The sequence below is a fragment of the Otolemur garnettii genome, unplaced genomic scaffold (assembly GCF_000181295.1).
Source record: "Otolemur garnettii isolate 467f Iridium unplaced genomic scaffold, OtoGar3 scaffold00006, whole genome shotgun sequence".
Lineage (NCBI taxonomy): Eukaryota > Metazoa > Chordata > Mammalia > Primates > Galagidae > Otolemur > Otolemur garnettii.
In genome coordinates this window covers 17,531,292-17,554,520 of record NW_003852401.1, presented here as the reverse complement: position 1 = coordinate 17,554,520, position 23,229 = coordinate 17,531,292, and the positions used below count along the sequence as shown (strand labels likewise).

The 23,229-nt window shown below is 34.4% G+C and overlaps 1 protein-coding gene across 13 annotated transcripts in view; it reads right to left on the bottom strand.

Annotated features, from left to right (window-relative positions):
* PTPRD (protein tyrosine phosphatase, receptor type D) overlaps window positions 1–23,229 on the bottom strand; it is a 2,156,277-nt gene that overhangs the window by 1,170,991 nt on the left and 962,057 nt on the right. For all 13 annotated transcript variants that reach the window (XM_023508432.1, XM_023508444.1, XM_012813956.2 and 10 more), the window contains one exon: window positions 10,834–10,883. The gene's annotated coding sequence lies outside the window, so the exon portion shown is untranslated. The remainder of the gene's footprint in view (window positions 1–10,833; window positions 10,884–23,229) is intronic.

Here is a 23,229-nt window from a genome sequence, read left to right as displayed (position 1 = left end):
TCACAATATTAGTAAATATGTAAAATATTTTTCAGATAAAAGACATAAGAAAATGCTTCAAATATTTTTGTAAAGTAGAAAGGATGCTTTAAATTGGTACCTTCAAAATTACATGATATTTTATTAATTTCCCCCTCTATTTGCAACTTCAATGAATATTTTTAAGCTTAGTAGAGTAAATCAATAAAATAGATATACAATTCTTATGACTAAAAATCTTCATAAAGTTTACAATTGAAAAGAATTGCATGTTTTGAATTATGGCATCTATATTCAAACCTACACTGGGCTGAGAAAGAAGGCATAAAAATCCAGTTTTTCTTGGTATGTCAGAATCTGATATTTCATAAATCAATCTATTATCTGATAGATTTATGAAATATGACTTTCCTTTCTGTTTTTCTTTTTCTTTTTGTTCTTTACATTGTCACCCTTTTATTAGTATGTAAAATAAAATATTTTTAATATTTTTAAGAAAAAAGACATAAGAAAATGCTTCAAATATTTACAAATATCAAAAATATGCTGTAGATCTCTTTAAAATCACTTTTTATGATTTTTCCACCATTATATATTCCCAGAAATTGTAAATATTATCAACTTTGTGTGTGTGTGTTTGTATGTATGTGAAATTATAAAACCAACAAAATCTTTGGCAAAAAGCAACAGAATATTAAACTTTGGCTCTGCTTCCTGGGATCTGGGACACCTCATAAGTTAGAGTTGTCAGGATGGAAAGGAGAGATATGAGATAAATGAAAATGAACAAATACCCCCCCCCCAAAAAAAACTCCTTTGTTGATGGTGTCATCCTATAGTAAGGAATGTATAATTTCATTTTTCTGCTCTCTGATAGGCAGAGGTGTCAGATGGATTTATAAATATGCTACACTGGACACAGGATGAATCATTCATTGCTGCCTCCTCATTGATGACAACTTAAATATTCTGCTGCTAGGGTTTGCTTTTTCCTCCTGCAAAGTTTCTCTTCTGCAATTTTTTCCTTCTTCAGCAATTTCATGCTGGGGTATTGTTTGCCTTTCCAGTACTTACCTAAAATTTTCTTACTCTAGTTACATTTATAAATGGACAACACAAATTCAACTATGATTATTATGGTCTTTTACTGTCCACTTACAAGCTGGCTTGAATTTGATGAGATGAAGATAATTTGTGCATGTTAATTTTTCAAAAACAGTGAAGGAAAATTATAATAACACAACCATAAGGATACTAGTTTTTGTTTAAAATATAATGAGCTTAAATTAATTACTCAAGAGCAAAACAATGAGAAATGATGTTGTGTATAAACTTTTATGCTCACAGATTATTTTCCATTCTCTAGGAAAGTGAAACCTGTTGGAGAGTTTATAGTGATTTTCCTGGGGGATCAGGGTAAGCAAGGTGATTCTTTTGGAGGATTACTTTTACATAATGATACATAAACATTATTTTATGCTAAATAAATCCTGGCTGTTTTAGAACACAGAATATAGAAATATTTAACAGTCTTTTTTTTTTTTTTTTGTGACAGAGCCTCAAGCTGTCCCCCTGGGTAGGGTTTCATGTCTCCCAGCTCACAGCAACCTCCAACTCCTGGGCTCAAGTGAGTCTCCTGTCTCCGCCTCCCAAGTAGCTGGGACCACAGGCGCCCGCCACAATGCCCGGCTATTTTTTGGTTGCAGCCGTCATTGTTGTTTGGCGGGTCCGGGCTGGGGATTCGAACCCGCCACCTTAGGTGTACGTGGCTGGCGCCTTAGCCGGTTGAGCTATAGGCGCCGAGTCTATTTAACAGTCTTAAAGACTAAACCCTATAGCATATAAAACAGCACAATTTTAAAAAATGAAGCACTAGACTTTTAGTCGGTGGGGTCATTATTAATTATATTCAACATAGATCATCCTTTGCCAGTTAAGTTTTGGGTGGGGCAAAAAATATTCCCACGTGTATAGGAAATTTTGAGAAGCCCTTTTCTAAGAGATGTTGTTTTCTTATGATGGTAAAAGGAAAAAAAGTGGCTCAAATATTTGCTGGGTTTATGTACACTGACAACATGATTATGTTGCTCAGGCACACACTCTAGGAAACACACCATAAACCTGGCCTTATGCTGATTATTACAGAGTCAAATACAAAGGCGGCAAGACACTGGCTTTACCCTCATAATGTGGAAAGTCCAGTGCAGAGAGAATTCATCAAGTAGATATAAAATAATAAGTTAATCTCATGGGAATGTGACTGAAGTTCAACGGGAAGATGAACTTCCTAGTTAGCCCGAGGATTCACAAAACTCTGCACAGGGGAAGTAGTATTTGAGATGAGCCTTGGGTAAATAAAGGACAAACTGTACCTTTTCCGACAGTCAAACACCTGTGAGTTGGTTGTGCTCAGAGAGTTACAGGGAGGACTGATGGGGCAAAGGGGGACCTGCCAGGGCTGTGACTCTTGTGTTTTGAAAGACCAGCCTGGCGGAGGGAGGCAGCAGATGGAGAATGAATGATTTGTGTATGCAGGTGGGCATGGGTGTGAACAGCACAGGATAACTGATTTGTGTATGCAGGTGGGCATGGGTGTGAACAGCACAGCATAACTGAGGGAGACGCCAAAGTTTAATCTGTACTTTTAAAAATGATTCTCTTGAAAATGAGGCATCACTAAAGAATTTTGAGAATGGATGTGAAAGTAAATAATAGGAATTGCCTACTTCACAGGGAATTGTCTGTTTAATTTGATTTGATTATCCCTGAAGACTTTTCATTCTAAAGTAAACCCACAGTCTATCTATTATGCCTTAGGGAAAATAAGGCTTTAATTCAGGGTGGATGTAAAACACCCACAACACAGGGCAGCTATCACTGGTTACCTGCGGAGAACCATCCCTCCTTTTCTGCTTCCTAGTAAAGGAACTTGAAATTTTTTAGTGTTATTATTTCTTTGTTCTTTTCCTGTGCAGCCTGCAGCTTACATGGAAACAGGACACATTTTCAGCTGTAGAGGGTGAACATGGTTGGTCTAATCTAACAATAATTGATCCTTTTAGGTTAGGGCACAGGGCACATTTGATTAAAGAGATGTGATAGGATGTGGATGGAATTATCCTAAAAGCTTCCTTCATCTTAAAAGGCAAATGAAGAAGGCACAGGTTTTTTTTTTTTTTCCCCCCTAGTGGGTATCTTGTTTCTGGATATAAAACCTATAATCACAGCAGACAACTTTCAATACTGTGGGAAGCAGGCCAAGGACACTCTTGACAGGGAACAAAGATGGAAAGAACATAGGTCCTGATGATGTCAGTGAGTCACCCATGAAATTCTACAACTGCTTAACTTCTTGTTTGTTTAATAATAAACCATTCTTAGAGCCTAAGCAAGTTGGTTTCCTGTGACTTGTGGCTCAAAGCATCACAACTGATGGACTAATTACATTTAAAGCTTGAAAGGATTCAAAACGTACCCTGCATATTCTCCTTGGTTTTTATTTGAACATTCGGAAGACCTGAGAGAATGCAGTGGGTGTCAGGTCACATGATTGATTATGAGCAAATCACTTCTTAATTCCACAAATATTCTGTTTCCTCATCTTTAATATATTTCATGTATTCAATTGTTTTAATTGTAAAAAGAGCTTTCTTTTATTTGCATAGAATCATGCAGAAGAGTGACATGTAATACGTGCATTTACTGAGACCATATTACAGTCTGTCTCAACCTTCTGTAGTGACCCATGTGCTGATTAATACCTGACTGAGAACGTGGACTCTTTGTTCTAGCTTTGTCCTATACATGAACAGTTTAGACATTAACCATCCAACGATGGCAGTGAGGAAATACATGCTATTTACAATTCACTAGCTATACCTTTATGGATTTATAGCTTTCTCTCCCTACTTTGCTCTCTCTCTCTCTGACATTCTACACACCTTCTTTGCTGTCATCACGTGCTATGTCTACAACCCTTTAATTACAACTTAATGGGAAGAAGCTCTTGGCTTTCCCCTGACAGATAACTTGTGATGGGGTGACAATCACGTACATACAGCACAGAGAACTAATGAGAGAAGACCCTTTTGTAGTAAGAGGATGACCACAGATCCTGCACACTCCAGCACAGCAACTGCTTTAGACTCCCTGTTGACTGTGTCCTAATACCGGCCCATCTAGTACCCAGATGCTCACTGTGCTTTTTTGAATTAAAGAATACATGGATCTTTGAAAATGAGTGTCTACAAGGAATGGTGAGCAAAAGACAGGAAATGCAATTGGTATACAGAACACCCCGGGTAAAAGTCTCAACTACAAATTTACCTTAGAAATTTAAACTATGTCACCTAATCATTTGTCCCAGGGAGGTTTAGTTGAGAAAATAGACTTTTTTCACTTTCTAAATTTATCAATAAGTGGTCGTGATACCAGTTTTAAAGTCAATTATCTTTCTTAATTCGTACTCTGCCATTGTCTTCATCTTTATCAAATAATAATAGTAATGATAAAACCCATCATCTGTCTGAATTCAGCTAATGCTCTCATGATTTTTGGAATTTATTAGTGTAATTAGATTGAATCAATTAATAACACGATGATTTCTATGGAGCAGAGGAAAATATTATTTAAAGGCAGAAACTGGTCCACAAAGTAAAGATTACTTTAAAAAATACCTTTGAGTTTCAAGTTCAAAAAGAAGGCAGTCACCAAAGATTGGTATCAAGTGATAACCGTGGCAGTTTATTAATAGTCTGTCATGTAAAGCTGACGTATTAGAAGCTGAATTCTGCTCAGCTTTACAATGAAATCCCATCCATTTTATTACTACCAGAATTAAATATATTCTGTCGAAAGGCTTTAGTAAGCTTACATATGCTTTAAAGCTCCCCCTCCCGAAAAAGCACTTTATTATCAACAAGTCAGATCGACAAAGTCTAATCTTGATTCTCCCTGATATCCGTAGCACATCAAACAGGGAGCAAGATAACGTACACATTGTTATAAAGGTTGATAAAGTTTGCCTTTAGACAAATGGAAAAGTCTTAGCAACTAAATTACTTGTTTCTGACATGTTGGGGCAGGGTGAAAGGTAGATATAGTGTGGAAATAATATAGAGTGAGTATTAAAAGTTAAGCCTCAGGGATTCACAGATGGATAATTTATTTAATCAGAATTATGTGTGAGCTAGCTAGATAGGAACCATCCATCCAAAGGTGTGTAGAGGTGATAATCCACATGCATTCAGACTGAAGGATTTAGGGGAGGCATTTTATAATAAGTAAATACGTGGCACATATCACTGAAACAGTTTTCATAAATATCAGTTGAAAGTGCCCATCAGAAGCAGAACTCCATTTTCTCTCTATATTTTTCTGGAAAAAACACACCACCAAACAGTACTTTAAAAGTTCTATGTGCTCAATCAATGTATTATTGAAAAGGAACCCCAAACCCCAGTGATTATAGAGAATATGTTTGCATCCAATAACTGTTCTTAAAATCAAATTTCATTTAGATCACATTTTAGTCATATATTTTCTTAAACATATTGTATTTTCCTATTTGTTTGCTTGCTGCCTTTCCAAAGGACGTTTATGTCTTCAGATAAAGCTTTATGGTGTAAATCAATCTTTGAATTTTGACTTCAAATAATTCCTATGAAACCATTCAATATGTTTATATTTCCTCACTTTCCACGACTTTCCTTTGTGAAGGTTGCTAGTTGCATGTCTGTGAACTTCATTTGTCCTCATTCCCAGTATCGTTATGAGAAGAAATTAAAGTATTTTTAACGGGCATTATACCTGTACTCAGGATTTTCCCCTTCACCAGTCATTTACCTTCGGGGACTTGTGAAATAAATCCTGAAATGTTTATTCTTGTAACCTATGCTTTATTTCTCAAATAAGCTTGTTATCTTTTTTAATTTTGAATGGCTAATGGAGGTTTAGAAGTATTAGTGCTACTTAAGGTCTTAGAACCATCTTCAAGGCTCCGAGACAGCATTCTGGGTTTCACCTTCATACTCCCTGGTTTCATTATGCTACAGACATTGATAACAGAGCAAAAATAAAAACCACTTCATTAGCATTTAATTAATATACTCTGTATTTCATCATCTTTGGCTACTCAAAATAGGTAAAAAGATTTAAAAAGAAAGCAGGGGCTGGGCATGGTGGCTCACCCCTATAATCCTAGTACTCTGGGAGGCCAAGGCAGGTATATTGCTTGACCTCATAGTTGGAGAGCAGCCTGAGCAAGAGAGAGACCCTGTCTCTAAAAATAGCTGGGCATTGTGGCAGGTGTCTGTTGTCCCACTATTCAGGCGGCTAAGGGAAGAGAATTGCTTTAGCCCAACAGATTGAGGTTGCTGTGAGCTGTGATGCTACAGCACTCTCCTGAGGGCAACGTAGTGAGACTGTCTCAAAAACAAAATAACCAAAACCCTTTGAAATAAATCTACTCTGTTTCAAATGTCCAAATATATAAATTAATGAAATTCCATTTTATTTTAGCCTCAAGGATTTTAATCTATAACCCCCCAAATTTCTTCATCAAGTTTGTTTTAATATTGTGAAGATTTGATATTAACAATAACATATCACCCACTGTGGCACTTTCATTATGCTGTGACTTACTGCGAAGTCATGACATGATTTGGATTAAGGACTCAGAGAGGACTAGAAACATTCTAATTGTGAGATGTGCAGGCTGAAGTTACTACACTTTTCATTCAAAAATAATCATGTAATCCCATTAGGTGTCATTACAGCTCCAAAAATTTTAATTATTATGAAGTAAAATGAATGCATTTAATTCAAGATTATTAGTTTATGAGAAAAATATATGCAATTAAAAAAACATGTATAATAGGACAAACTATGGCAAAAATATGACATTAGCATAATTGTCTCAGAATTTGAAGAAAGAAATAATAATTTTTATACCGCCCTTCCTATCATTCACAAAGCAGATATGTGATACACTGTTGTTTTCTATGGAAAAACAAAATCTTATTAAGGTGCAGAAAATAGTATTTTCTAGTTAATACTTCACGCTGAATCATTATCACTATTATATGCTTATGCAAGCTATTAAACATAATTGTTTTAAAAGCAATAAATAAATTTGAACAATAATTTTGAGTGCCTAAAAGTTATCCTAATATTCTGAGAGTTTTAATGTTTCTCTAGAATATTTATATTGCAAACTTTTGTTTCATTCAATAAAATGTCATAAAATAAATTATCATAATTAATTTAGGATTAAAGTAAAATAATTGTGTTATACTGTTAAGTCTTTCTTTCAAATTTTGGCCATGTAATGTTTTTGTGGTCTCAGAAACTTATAATGGGTTTGCAAAACAGCATACATCAACTTAAAAAATACTACCAGTTGCTTATCTTAATAGCTATATTACATTATTAAATAAACATAAGTGTCATTCTTTATATTTAAATATTAATTTTACAATAAAATATTAAAATATACACAGAGCGATTTCTATTCTAACAAAATATATCTAGCTACCTCTCTTGAATGTGTAAGATTATAACACAAAACAGTATAATGCCTGGAGACCATTAAATGCAAAACTTTAAACAATAAAGCATTAGTAAAAACCACAGGAAAATCAAAAAAAGCTCTGATTATAGAAAGGAAAAAAAAACTATTAAACAGGAATAAGTCACAATTAAGCTCTATTCATCAATAGACACTGTCAGGAGAGTAATTAGAAAATCCACTAAGGAGTTGAATGTACAATGTAAATATCTAGCAGTGTTCTGATAAATGTTTCACAAGATCTGTAGAAGAAAAAATAAAGCCCAGAGTTTTGGTATTTCCCTAAGTGAGTGCTATAAATACTTCTACAATGGCACATTTTCTATCTTTGTTTTCCTTTTTTTATTTTAATAGGTTCAGGGGTACAAGTTGAGTTTTGTTACACATATAGTGGTAAAGTTTGGGCTTTTGGTATGCCCATTACCCAGGTAGGCCACATTGTACCTTGCAGGTAATTTAATTTTTCATTCCTCATCCACAGCTACTTTTTTGCCTCATGAGGCTCCAATGTCCATGATACCACTTTGCCCTGTGTAACCATAGCTTAGCTTATAAGTGAGAACATGTGGCATGTATTTTTCCGCTCCTAAGTTCCTTCACTTAGGATAATGGCCTCCAGTTCCATGCGACTTGTTGTAAATGTCCATTTCATTCTTTCTTATTACCATCGCAGACTGCAAACTCTCCTAATTCTTGGCATTTTAATAATTGGCTATTATTAGGTGGTTTTAAATCCTCTGTTGATATATCCAGCAGGGACACACCTCACTGTATATCTCCAACAGAGGATTTATATATTCTCTATAACCCAATAAAAAAGTAAAGATTAGTAGAAAAGGGGCATAAGTCTTCAGACACTTAAAAAACAAAGAATATCCACATGAAAAGTAAGCATGAAAACAAGTGCTTACTACATTAGTCTTTAAGAGATTCCAATTAAAATACTCTTATACAGACACCAAAAATGTCCAAAATTAGGTAGAAAAATCTCCAGTGTTACTTTCTATAGCAGCATCTGAACTCTCATACATCTGCTTTCAAAATCTAATGCCCACTTTGGAGAACTGTCAGTATCCCTAAAGCAGAACATATGCATACCCCATATCCCCAAAAGGGTATACACAAGCTCCCTAAAAGACAAGATCCTGATTTCCGTGTCACCACTATTTAGAGGCGCCAAAGTCTGGAAGACATTTAAATGCTTACCAGTGGAAGAAAGTGCCCTTAATTTGGTACGTTCACACAGTTGAATACCACACCAAAAAGAACAGGAGTGATTTACCACTGTACATAAAAACAACCCTACAGACGTAATGTTGAACAAAGGAAACAAAACAGTGCCTACTGTGTAATTTATAGAATATAGAAAGGAGGCGTGATATACACCTAGAAGTCAAGATATTGCTATGCTCTGTGGGCATAGTGACTAATAAAGAATATAACAGAAGCTTCAAGTTATTCTAACATTTAATGTTTTCAGGTTTTTAATTTATGTGGGTGTTGGTATATGAATGAATCCATTTTGTAATAATTTGCTGAGACTGTACACAAAAAACGAATAATGTTCTATATATACATTTACATAACAAGGTGTAAAATACCAGAGATGATAGTAATTTTTTCAATCATTCCATTTTATAAGTTGAAATAATTCTGTAAAAAAAGTTCACTCAGTGTAAGGGTTAACAGAAATATTAAACTACATCCTAAGAGGAAGTGCTAGGCTAATTCAACCCCCACGTGAAAAGGCCGGATGAAAAGACCAGTACTGGTAAGAAAACCGGATAGAACTAGCTACATTGTACAAGACTTAGACAGAACCGCAGAGCACAGCGCAGGGCCCCTCCCATCAGAACAGCATAACCCCTCCGCCCTTCCCTCACATTTTAAACCTATCATAGGCCAAAGACTACATTCCTAGCCTTATATAGATTCAGCTTCATTAAGTAACCACGCCCCCTCAACTAACCCTATATAAGATTGTACCGATCCCTAATAAACAGCTTCGGCTCAGCCTTCTCCCTATACTGTATGAGTGGTTGTGTGATTGTGTCCACCCTTTCCTTCTCCCTCTCATATGCCGATCACGAACTCTCCGACACCGCCCCGCCGGTAGGGCAGTGTCAACTCAGGTATATTATGCAACATAATTTACAACTTAAAAGTATACCTCTGGCTTTTTGGAAATAAAATTATTACTTTATGTGCATCTGAGTAAAGCATCAACTTTTCTTTCATTATCAGCGGAATTCTCCCTGATAGGTCTGAGGAATTTCGCTTTGCTTTGATATGACACCTATTTTTAATAATACTATGTTGATTGTTTCTAAAAAAAGTAATCAAATGTATAACTTCAAGTTCTTAGAGATATTACTGTCCATATCACTTAAAATAGCTTCCTCATGATACATTTCAATACTATATGGTCAAATAAACAAAAGTTTTAATCAATTGCCTTTGTGTTTTCAAAAATATTTCTCTCAAAATATAAAATGTATAATAGAAATGCATATACTATCTGGATTTTATATATTGATTACATTGCTAAGTCTTTATTGTTTACTATTAAGGAACAGAAAAACTCTGAAAGTTGTCTTATTAGAAATAAACTTTACCAGTCTCACAGTAACACAAATAAAGTCATGTTTATGTATATTCTAAGGAAACCGATTATTAGTATAAATCAGATTCATGTTTACAACAAATATTGCTGAATGAATTTAACCACAGAAGTTAAGAAATAAATAATGCATCAAAATTTCCATAGAAGTCACTTGTTATTTCTTATCATTTTATTTCCATAGTTATTTATTTTACTTTTAACTCCCTGAAGCTCTAACATCAAGCTTTCAAAGGGGAACCCAATTTTGATAAATCTTGACAGATGATAAAATACATTTTACTTTCAATAACTCATTGCCTCTATTCATTGGCATCAAATAGACTTCAGAATGAAAAATTTAATATATAAAATTGTCATTCATGTCTAAAAACCTTTTTTCCTATGGTATAAATCTTTACCTTTCTGAGTTATGCCTCCAAATTCACTTAGAAACCTATCAAAGACAGTGTCAAATAACTTTATTACTATCAACTCCCAAAACATAAACATTCGGAAAGAAAACATCATAGAGTTCCTTTAACATTTATGGGAAAATATCAAATGAATTATCCCAATTTCTTCTATTTTTGAATACTGGACATTATAAAACAGAGGTAATAAAAAGTAAATAACTTTAAAATTAGGCATATTAGTATATATTGGTATATATTATATATAATCTTACCATGAACTCACAGGTTAGGAATTCAAAGAAGTAGTTCACTACCCTGAGACCTAGAAAAGTAGAACCAGAAACATCATTTATTAGTACTGTATTCAATTTTCATTCACACATCACAAAATAATAGCTATTCAGTATTATAAGAAAATATTATATGAGCAATTAATATACATTACACACGACAAATATTTTTGACTTCAACTTTTGTCTGAAACAGCATTATCAGTTATTAGCTTTCACCGAACTATTATGATTTAAGACTAATTACATGTAAAAATGTGATTATCCTATTACAATCTCGTTTTCATCTTTATTTATGTGTTTTAATCATTGTATGATATAAAAATCTCCATAAACATATTCTATAAAGTTATATCATAATTTTAAAGGCAGAGTACTTCATAGTTCACTATGTTTCCTAAATTAAGATATTTGATATAATAACATGACATTGTTTATTTTCTTTAAAGTAGGTTCCTTGTTTACTTTCTGTTTCTTTATTTCATAGTTGTAGAAGTTTTATCATTTCGATGTGGTGGTAACTTACTAATCAACATACTGTAAATTTGCTTAATTCTAGATCGATACTGTTCTACGTGCACAAACCAGCAAAATGAAGATTCAATCTCTACCCTCTACTCTGAATAAAGAAATCAGTGAACTCTTAAGAAAACTCACAAAAAACTGGTAGGTCTATCAGAAGATGCTCTATTGAGTGCTGTCTACTTAAATGCAATATAATTTAATAAAAGAGATATTTTAAGTGATTAAATCTATTATGTCACTGTCTCACTGGTTGGTATTGTTATGGAGGATATGTTCTGCTCAGGTGTCAAATATGACGTATTAAATTGTTTCAACTGGTTCCTACCATAATTGAAGGGAACATTATACAACATTTATCCAGAGTAGATATAATACTTAACTCTTAGAAGGGATTATTACATGTGTAGTGAATCGGACACTATAAAGAACTACCTGGCAAGGCACGGTGGCTCATGCCTGTAATCCTAGCAGTCTGGGAGGCTGAGGGAGGTTTATTGCCTGAGCTCACAGGTTTGAAACCAGCCTGAGCCAGAGCAAGACCTCATCTCTAAAAATAGCCAGACATTGTGGCGGGCTATGTGGGAGGTCTCCAAGAGGATATTTTAAGCCCAGAGTTTGAGGTTGCTGTGAGCTATGATGCCACCCACAGTACTCTACCCAGGGCCACAAAGTGAGATTCTGTCTATAAAATATATATCTCCACTTGAGGGGTGAAGTAAAAAGTCACTAATATTCCTTTGATGAAATGTTAGAGAAAAACAAATATCACTATCACAGAAGTGCAAACATTTGCTCCTAAATCTGTCGTTTCTATTCTGCATATTGAAATGCAGGTGTATAATGAAATCTTCAATAATGAATGCTTATATGTTCTTGGCCATAGTCACAGACCCATTACTAGTAGAGACGAGATTATATGCCATGGCTCTGATTACCCATCCATTGGGTTTCACTTCAGTTAAAGGCAGTGTTGCAGGTCTTACCATTCTCAGGTTGGTGGGCGCTATTTACTAGCCTGCTAAAGATGCTGTCTCTGCTGCCCATTCATTTTGCAAATCCTAATGCACATGGCTTAACCTGGTGGCCCTCCCAGGCTCATTCTTCTAGTATGGATTTCCGCTTTCCCTTTCTTTGATGGAACAAAGGATAAGATGATGATTTTTATTAAAAGGGAAATCTCTCCCAAGCATTGTGATCTGAAGTGCCTTTATTTAAAAAAGTAACAAATTACAGTTACCTGCCTTCCTCACTTCCCTTTTTATCTAGAGGCTCAGCAAATTAAATTCTGCCCAAATTTCAAAAGGGTGAGTTTTAGAATCAACATTTGGTCGATGCTAAATATTTCCATTGTAGAATGAACTTCTTAGACACAAAAATCAAAATTTCACTCATTATTATGACTTTATTATTAAAGTTTAAATTCATGCTTTAAGATTTTGACATGATAGTACAGACATAATAACTTTTAGCACTCTCAGATGCTATATTACTCCTTCTGGCACTGTATTTAATACCTGCAATACTAAATCGATACTTTCAAATGAATAATAGAATTTCAGTAAAAAAGCATCTAAAGAGATTTATGTCTTTCTTGAATGCTTCCCTTTGTTTGAAAGTGAATTTAGATATTAATGATGAATCCAAAGCACATCCTTATCTGTGTTACTGATACTGTTCCTCTCATTAAATATGTTGGACATGCAGATTGAACATCACTGAATGTATTTAAATTCAGGAATTCCAGATGCGATATAAAAGGCATTTGGTTAGTTGGTCTCCCAAATCCAAATGCAAGGCACAGAGGCAATTTTACACTTACAAGAAGGCCAAAGCAGAAATACAGTTTAATACAACTTTAATTTACCTTTTTCAATGATTGCTGAAGCTTGACTCAGTATCAAAGGATACTGAGTACTCATATGTATTTAAAGAGAAAAAAGTAAATTTTATCCAGCTATGCATAAATAACTATTTTTAGGGGAGATGCTTATGATGAAGGACTGGTCACTAAGTTGTCAATGACACTGATATTAGGTTAGAGTTTTATCCTTCTATATATCAAGAAGTTTTATTTCACATAAGATTCTAGATAAAAAAAATTGACCAGATATATTTTCCTCAGTTGTTCTAGCTATCTGCAGAAGAATAATCGTTCAGAAACTACTAGGCTATGTCCAGCAAACTTCAAACAAATTTATTAGTAATGTCATAATTCTGATATCATAAAATGACCATGTCAAAGAAGGAATGGTTCAAACTTATGCTTATGTAACTGTCAAATTTCTACGGATATCTTGAAAAGTTGTACTTGAATCAATATTTCTGATGATAAATTAATATCATTAGTGAAGAGATTTACTGGGTATATGACTCTGGGTCTGGATAATTTCCTGAAATTGGCATTTCCCATGGTTAAAGGGAATTAGAATGCATTTTATTATCTCCATTTGATTTTTTGAGGAGTTCAAATATTTGAGGGAGGGGAAAAAGTTTAACTAAAATGATTTGTAAACCTAAAAATAATTAAATAATTTTCAATAATATAAATACTTTAATACATTAAATTACTTTAAATACTTAAAATAATTAACTGGATAATTAAAAAAATATATTATTGGGTTTAGGAAATTAATAATAAATCAGTGATAGATAAAGTGTATCATGATAGGATTTATACATTTTATCTCACATATCCTCATTTTTTGCTCATCAAAGTTTTATGTGTTAAAGATTATTTCTACATTTTCAGATACGAGACTAGATGGCAGCAGTTGCCTGAAAATCTCTATAAAAGCCATACCACTAATACATTGTGGAGTCCAAATTCAACCTTTTCTTTCTTTTTTGTTTTTTATTCAGAGACAGAGTCTCACTTTATTGCCCTGCCCTCGGTAGAGTGCTGTGGCATCAGAGCTCATAGCAACCTCCAACTCCTGGGCTTAGGCCATTCTCTTGCCTCAGCCTCCTGAGTAGCTGGGACTACAGGTGCCCGCCACAATGCCTGGCCATTTTTTGTTGCAGATTGACTGGGCCATGTTCGAACTCACCAGCTTTGGTATATAGGGCTGGTGCCCTACCCACTAAGTGACAGGTACAGCCCCCAAATTCAACCTGTTATTAATTAAATTCAGAATCTCAATTGTCATATACCAGGAAAGGAAAGTATTAACAGATAACATTAATAGAATACATAATGCATGTCAGGTCTAAGTGGTTTTTATGTTTTAACTCACTTAATTCTTATGTTAATTTATTTCTACCTTATAGATGAAAACTGAGCCTTGAGAATGTTATTATTTATCATAGTACTTGATGATTATGCAGTATGTTTACAAGTACTATTTCAATGAACATATATCCATTATTTTTTTCAGGTTTAAGGCTCAAGTAATCACACATTTATTATGATTCTAATATCACCTTGGTTGGCCCTAGGTGCAGCAACAGTTACCATTGATTGAACACACACTATGATTGAACACACACTATGAGTCAGAATGTATGTCAGAAGTTTCATCTCATTTAATCTCTATAGGAACACTATCAGGTATTAGAAGCATCCTTACCATACAAGGGTAGACTACCACAAAGGTTTGGAGACGCAATGTTACAACCCATTATTTCGCTTTCAAGAAACACATTTGACAGCATCCTTTCTGATTCACTTGCACACATTTCAACTTTCTCAACTTACTGATGTGGCTAAAAGGGCTGCATTTGTTTCTGTCTGTAGAGATTGTATGTTTCTTGATTTTTGTGTATCACAAAACTTTCATAATGACCCATGTGTAAGAAAATCGACTGGAGAGGTTAACAAATGTATCCAAGGGCACAGAACTAGTACATTATATAGTTGAATTTCAAGTACAAACTCTTCTCCCCTTTAGTTATGTGCAGCATAGTGATTCACTTATATGAAGGAAAAATGAAAGAACATTAGGGAATTCTATTTTTGTCCATTTAAAAATGAATTTAAAACTTCAACTTTGGGCAGCACCTATGGCTGGGTGAGTAGGGAGCCGGCCCCATATACCAAGGGTGACAGGTTCAAACCCAGCCCCAGCCAAATAGTGACATAAAAAGCCAGGCATTGTGGCGAGCACTGTAGTCCCAGCTACTTGGGAGGCTGAGGCAAGAGGATCACCTAAGCCCAAGAGCTGGAGGTTTCTGTAAGCAGTGTGACACTGCCATGGCACTCTATTGAGGGCGACAAAGTGAGATTCTGTCTCAGGAAAAAACTTCAGCTTCACATCCTCCATTTTTTCATAAATCTATAAGAATAGTAAATAAATTAAAAAACCTTCTAGCCTTACAACTTCTATATACTATGATTAATTTCAGGTAGTGACAGCCCCACGGTGCCTATCTCATTAAATGTTAAATTGAAACTATGCATTATTTATCAGCATGCTGATTTCCAGAGTTTTCTGTCAATACATTTTGGAATTCATAAGATTTACAGAATATGTAAATTATATGTAACAGAAGAAAGTTTTGGCATAGGTTATCAGAAACACTTTCTTGGAAAACCAGATACATTCTACCATTTAGGAAAATGCAAATAATGCTTTAAAAAAAACCCTTTGAACTCTTGCTTCATTTAAAACTGTCAAGCTTATCTTCCCGGAAACACAATTCTTATCATATTTGCAGGTAACACATTTGTTTAAAAAAAAAAAAAAGTAGACAGTTTCAGTAAAGCCTTGCATATTATAAACTCTCAATAAATAACCAATGAACACCTAAACTCTGAATTAAAGACATAATTGCTAGATAGATGCTTAGGAAGACAACTACCCTCTGTTTAGGTGCTAGATTTTGCCTTATTTTAGTGATATGCATATCTTCTCACTGTGTTACTCAATGCCTGCTTGGATCATTGGTACAAAACAGGTCTTAAACCTTAGGGAAGTCAGAGGGACAAGCAGTGATGGCTGGTGGGACTATCATCCTGTCCTATGAATAATCTATATCAATGTGTTGCATAACTATTAAGTGGTATATAAGGTGAGTTCAGTAATTAATTCATTTATTCAACAAGTACTTAGAGGACAATTGTTTGCCAGCTATTGTTATACCAGAATGTGAGGTGAGGGTGATCAATAAGATAAATATGGCCATAGATTTTATATCCTGGATGCTAATATTGTACTTAATGATTGTTTATTTTGTGTATCAAAGGTCAAACATTCTGCCATTGTAGTCTATGATCTCTTACAAGGATTGTCCTTTATGTATTCCAAAGTCTAGCTTAAGTTCTAAATAAGTTCAAGTGAATTTAACGTGTCAGAAACTTTTAGTTATTCCCAGTATCTATCCTTCCTTGTTTTTTACTAAAAGAACTCCTGATTTTTAGTGAGGTTCATGACCACTTCAGAAAAGACAATGAAACTCAATCGTAGTGCCTTAAGATTAAGTTCTGGCAAAAGCACATTTGTGGAAGTGGCATAAATAACATCTAAGTGTTGCTGCATACAGGAAGTGTGCCCCTCTTTGATTCTTCTTTTGATTTCTGGTTAGAATACACAATTAATACCTGGAGCTCCAGGACTAATTTTTGTGTCATTAAAAGGCCACCTCATCATCCTTGTTTCCCTCAATTTCCAACCAGAATAATAAGATGGGAGGAACCTGGATCATGGACAAATGATGTGTCATCTCAGACTTGGATGAATTATTTCTTGAAACATGAGAGAGAAGTTCTAAAGAAACAAAAAGTAGTTTAATGTTTTCAGGGAATCAAAGGTGAGAGCGATGGGAAATTACTGCTAATGGATACGGAATTTTTTTTGAAGGGGTGATGAAAAATTTTTGTTCAATTAGATGGTGATGCTGGTTATACAACTTTTGGGTGTCAATACACCCAAGCCATAACTGCGTAATTTAAAACATTAAAGAAAAAGATTAATTTTATGAAAAGGGAATTTATCTCAAGAAATTTATTTTTAAAAGTGTCTGTATCACTCTGTTTATCTTTTAAATCATTTGGATATATTTTATTATCTTAAAAAATTAATTGTGTAATGAATTCCCTTAGAGATTCAATGTGTCTGGATTTGACTTCTATTATTTATTAAGGTATTAGCATATATTAGGAGGAATAAAAATAGCAAAAAATGACTCTCCATCCTCCATAGTCTAAAATCCACTAAGGAAAGAGGTTATTTATGAAGGAGTTAGACCAAGACAAACCATCAGCCTCCCAGGGCTTTTGTTAGGATTTCATTGTATACTTCAAAGTTATTTGAAAACTACTACACAACAAAGTGCATGATTAGAAAATTTTTTCAAGTGTTGCCAATAAGTACTCTGGGTTGGAATTTGTATTTAGGCCTGCTGATAGAGGTGCCTTTAATATCATCCTAAATGAACGAATACCAGTTTAAATTATCCCCACCAAATAAAAAATATCAAAACCTCTAAAGAAAGTTGTATGCTCATTTAAAAGGTTTAAAATGAAAATAATGATTATAAAAATTGGGGGTATCAAAAATGTATGAACAAACAAGACAAGAAAATCAGTATAACAAAGATATACCCACACTCCCATGTTTATTGCAGCACTGTTCACAATAGCCAAGGTTTGAAATCAAACTAAGTGTCCATCAAGAGATGAATAAGGAAAATGGGGCACATATGTACAATAGAATATTATTCAGCCATAAAAAGAATGAAATCTTGTCATTTGCAATAACATGCATACAACTAGAGACCATGAGGGTAAGTCAAATAAGCTAAGTACAGAAAGACACATCTTGCATGTCTCACTCATGTCGGGGCTAAATATTAAAACAATTGATCTTATGGAGAGAGAGCATGGAATGATGGTTATCGGAGGCTGAGAAGGGCACTGGAAGGGTGGGATAAAGAAGGGATGGTTAATAGGTCCAAAACTACTATTAAGAGTTAGATAGAATGAACAACATTGGACAGCCCAACAAAGTAACTATATTCAACACCAAGTTATAGTGTGCATTCAAATAACTAAAAGTGAAATTGGAGTGTTCCTAACACAAAGAAGTGACATTTGTTTGACAAGAGGGATACCTCAAATAGCCTGATTTGGTTATTATACATTGTATGCCTGTATTAAAATACCACAGCTATCCTATAAATATATACAAATATTGTGTAATTAAAAATAGAAAATGAAAACATTACTTATCAAAAATATTAAACACTGTTGCTGCTTTCAGGGGTGGGGATTTATGTCTCTTAATCAAAATGTGTCCATCCTAATGTCTAATAATTGGAATCTTATGCATTATGACTGTGAAAATGCATCTCTACGTTATTCCAAGCATTGAAATTTTATAAAAACGTTTGATGTTATGTTAACATGATTGACAATAACCTCAAACTACAAACCTGTATATTACAAAAAGATTGTGCCAACTTTTCCGTGAGTGACACTGTTAGAATTTTCCTAACCTGACAAATAGCCAAATTAATTGGTGAAGCTTATATAATAATGCTCATCATATGTAGATATCCTTACATTGGAGAAAACATTAAAATTGTAATTCCCAGGATAATATAACCCTTTAGTTACAGAAAATACACATATTGGAAAATTTGTAATAAAATGTGAAAGTTCACAGGATTAGTTTAGCCTTTATGTAAATTAATTGGTAACTATGGCAACATTCATTTTCATTTCACTGTAACTGTTGCACCCGCTCAGACAAGCTTGGAATTTTAGTCTTACACTTGCTATTATGACCAGTAGGTCCTTATCCCTGCCTATTCTAAAACTATTTAGTAATATTTGGAATAAAAGTTATTTCTGTGAAGAACTTCAATTTTCTTATTCTCTATTTCAAAAATACATAGGATTTTCCTCTTCTATCATTTCATTTTATTTTATTTTATTATTTTATTTTCCTATTCCTCTTCTATCACTTTATTTTTTTTTAAAAATCTCTCTCCTCCCTGCGTACTTGCCGTCAGCCCCTCCTGCAAGTCCTGAGTTACCACATAGCTTTTTTGCTTTATCCAATGACAAGCAATGTAATTTCTCATTCTCCATTTGATCTTTGCTTTCAATTTGCAATTTCAAGCTTTATCTCTCCCAGAGAACTTTTGTAACACTTCAAGATATATTTTTAATCCTACCCTTGTGTGTCCCCCTCCACTTCTATACCTTGCAATATTTTTCACCCTAAACATTTTAATGAATATCTCCAATGATGCCAAGACTTCAAATCTCACGTTTATTTTAAAGTCAGCATCACCCTGGAATATTTGCAGCACGTACTACTGGCTGACCACATTTTCCTTCATGAAATTTTCTTCTATCAATGTCTTCTGGTTTTTTATTTTTATTTTTTGGTTTGTTTTTACATTCTTCTGATGATCACATCTTATTGCCGTTTCCTTTCTTTTCTCTCCTTCCCAATACCTTTAAATGTAAATATCTGAATCTACCCTCATATACTTGGCTTTAATTATCATCTTCGCAGGGAGTTTCTAAGTATCCTGTCTGATCCTGGGAAGCACAAGCCAGAACAACTACATAACTAGACCAAGGGCATAGATCTATTCAGGGCAAGGGCTTGCTGGTGATACAGACTTATGTGCTGTGAGAATTATGACGGGGTAATTCAAATGAAGTACTGTTGTGACTAATTCCTGGCGGCTGCCTAACAAACTCTAATATGCCTCTCCACAACTAAGTATGTACATTGGACTGGTTGAAGGGCTTGGTAATACATGGATCTATGGACCCCTGCCCCAGATTCTTTTGGTATGTTGCCAGGGAATGTTGGTGCTGCTGATTCAGGGATCCCACTTTGAGAACCACTAAGTTGTCATTTACTAAACAGAGTTACACTTATCTAGTCCTGGCCTCTCAGAAGTTCATAATCTAATAGAAACTCTACTTTGAGAACAAGTAAAGATTGATGCACATAATAATCAGGAAAGGAAATATAGGTTGGTTAGTAAAATAGTAATATACCAATGTGAGTAGTTTTCATTTGTATCAATTGAATCTGGTTTAAGAGAACCATTTCCTGTCCAGGTTTTTCAAAATCAGGATATCAAAGAGATTAAAATGAAAGGTCCCAGCAGATTAAAAGCTTAGAGAAAGGGTCCAAACAAGAAATTAGAAAGCCAAAAATATTAACATGCAGCCTGATCAATTTATGCATTCTGTACTATTACAGAATTGAAATGCCTGTCAAGGTTAAAAGGCTTGTCAAAACTGACCCACAAAAGGACTTTCTTCTGGGCAGCATAAGACTGGAGATCTCTCCGCTGAGCTCTTTTTTCAGGAGAAAATACTACATACTGATCATTGGCAGTATATGGAGATACATTAAACTTGTGCTATGAAGGCCAACTTGCTCTAAAACCTCAAATAGGAACTTGACATGAGGAGCTTACAAGTTTTATAATATAAGGCTTTAAATTAGTTGAATACAGTGCACTCTTCCGAGACTATGATTAACATGTTTACTTGTAACATGAACATTCTATCCTTGCATTTTCTTTGCCTAAAAATCTCAGTTTCCTGACATATTCAGAAAGGTATACTTTATGGAAAATAATAATAGTGATTCTGGTCAATGTTGATTGCATAGAACACCAAACTGAAGAAGGAACTTAAATATTTTTTAAAAAATCTGCAGGCTCCGTGCCTGTGGCTCAAGCAGCTAAGGCACCAGCCACATACACCTGAGCTGGTGGTTCACATCCCACCCCGGCCTACCAGGGAACAGTGACGGCTGCAATCAAAAAATAGCCAGGCATTTTGTGGGTGCCTGTAGTCCCAGCTACTTGGGAGGCAGAGGCAGGGGAATCGCTTGAGCCCAGGAGTTGGAGGTTGCTGTGATGACACAGCACTCTACCCAGGGTGACAGCTTGAGGTTCTGTCTCAAAAAAAAAAAAAAAAAAAAAAAATGCATCTTTTCTCTAATTTAGGGATATTCCTAAGGCATTTTCAGGTAAATATTTATCAAATACCTATTATGTGTCGATCATAGGTATAAAAGATGATGAATTGTGGGACTTAAGTTCCCTTCATATTATGATTGTATGAAACTATGAGTTGTTGATTTCCGTTTTTGTTTTCCATATTAGTCAACTGCTTAACTGTAGGAAAGCAAATTGACACCAGGAAGACAACATCTGTGGACACCAGCTCGAGTAGGTTTGCCTGAACAAAATATATAATACAATATTTGAGCCACATGCAGACTAAAAAACATATTCAGTGTTTACATGAAATTCAAATTTAACCAAGTATTTTTTCCCCCAAACTTGGCAACACTTAAGCATCTTCGCTAGACTTACTGGATTTGCAGTTCATTTAATACAAATTTCCTCCTATGTGAATAATATGTGCAACATTCCTGTAATTCCAGTAATTAATCAATCTACTGGTAACCCAAACGTTCTCATGCATTTTATGCTTAGATCATTTCTTCTCAATCTTTTTTAGCAGATTATTTTTACTATAAGAGAATCTAAGAGAATACTTCACAGCCTGTATTTGTTGTGCTTTACACACACACACATATTTGCTTTGTGTAAATACTGTTAAAAAAAAAAAAAAGGACAGTAGATTTAAATCATTTCAAAGGACTTGCTTTGAAATGCCATGCTTCTTTTTTTCTTTGCTTTATCAAATACAATAAACATAAAATTTGTAGTCTTATGAAGAATAAAATATCTTGACAATAGCATTAGTATTTCTACCAAGAAGAATGATCAAATTGTGTAGCTGTTATTTGTTTTCAGCAATATTGCTTTGTTGGAAATGATATCAGTTTTTCCAAAATGAACTAAAATAAATTATGTCTTAATAAAACATAATACATTTCTAAAAGGGAAGACCACTAAAATAGATTAACTTTCACCAGATGTTATGTGTAAGAGTGGAGTGAAATGTACAAAATTGGTTAGTCACCGTTTGGTAGCACTTTTGCTTCTGTTTTAAAGAAGAGGATAATGAAGTCCAATTAGATATTATACAGCATTGGTCTCTGTAGAATTAACTAAATTAATGACATTACTCAGATCTTAACTCTAAATGATTATAGAAAATGGCATTCTGAGCTGGGGTGGGGATTAAACAAAGGCTGACTGTTAAGAACAGCCTCTCACATGTAGGTAGAAATATACTGCGAGATCTCATATCTGGGAGAAATATCTAAATGCTAGAAAATGTTTCAAAGCATCATGTCTTTAACGTAAGACCTTTTAGTCAAATCCCCCTTCTTTCTTGGCTTGGCTCTGGATGGAAGAGTAGAAGATGAGGAGAGGAAAAGAACTCACTCAAGCTTCCCCTTTTACTGCAAGTTTATAAATGAGTCTGAACTATAAAAGGCAAGTTCTAAATTAAATTTAATTCAGAGTTTGATTTATTAGATGGGAATGTATATGTACTTAAAGAAATAAAATTCCACTTGTGACTTAATAGTCCCAGCAAAAGTATTGGACTTGTAAAGATTTTATCCAGCGGCAGAATAAGGAGTGGCCCATAGAAGGTAAATGGAGGGGGAAAGGGAGGAAAAATGAATTGTCTTCTTTTTTTTTTAATTAAATGATAGCTGTGTACATTAATGCAATCATGGGGTATAGTGTGGTGTTTTCATATACAATTTGAGATATTTTCATCAAACTGGTTAATATAGCCTTCATGTCATTTTCTTAGTTATGATGTTAAGATGTTTATATTCTCTTCTTAGAAAGATTCACTTAATAGAGAGCCAACAGATGAATCCAGCTGTTGACGGTTACCTGATCTTTGACAAGCCAATTAAAAACATTAAATGGGGAAAAGACTCCCTATTTAACAAATGGTGCTGGGCGAACTGGCTGGCAACCTGTAGAAGACCGAAACTGGAC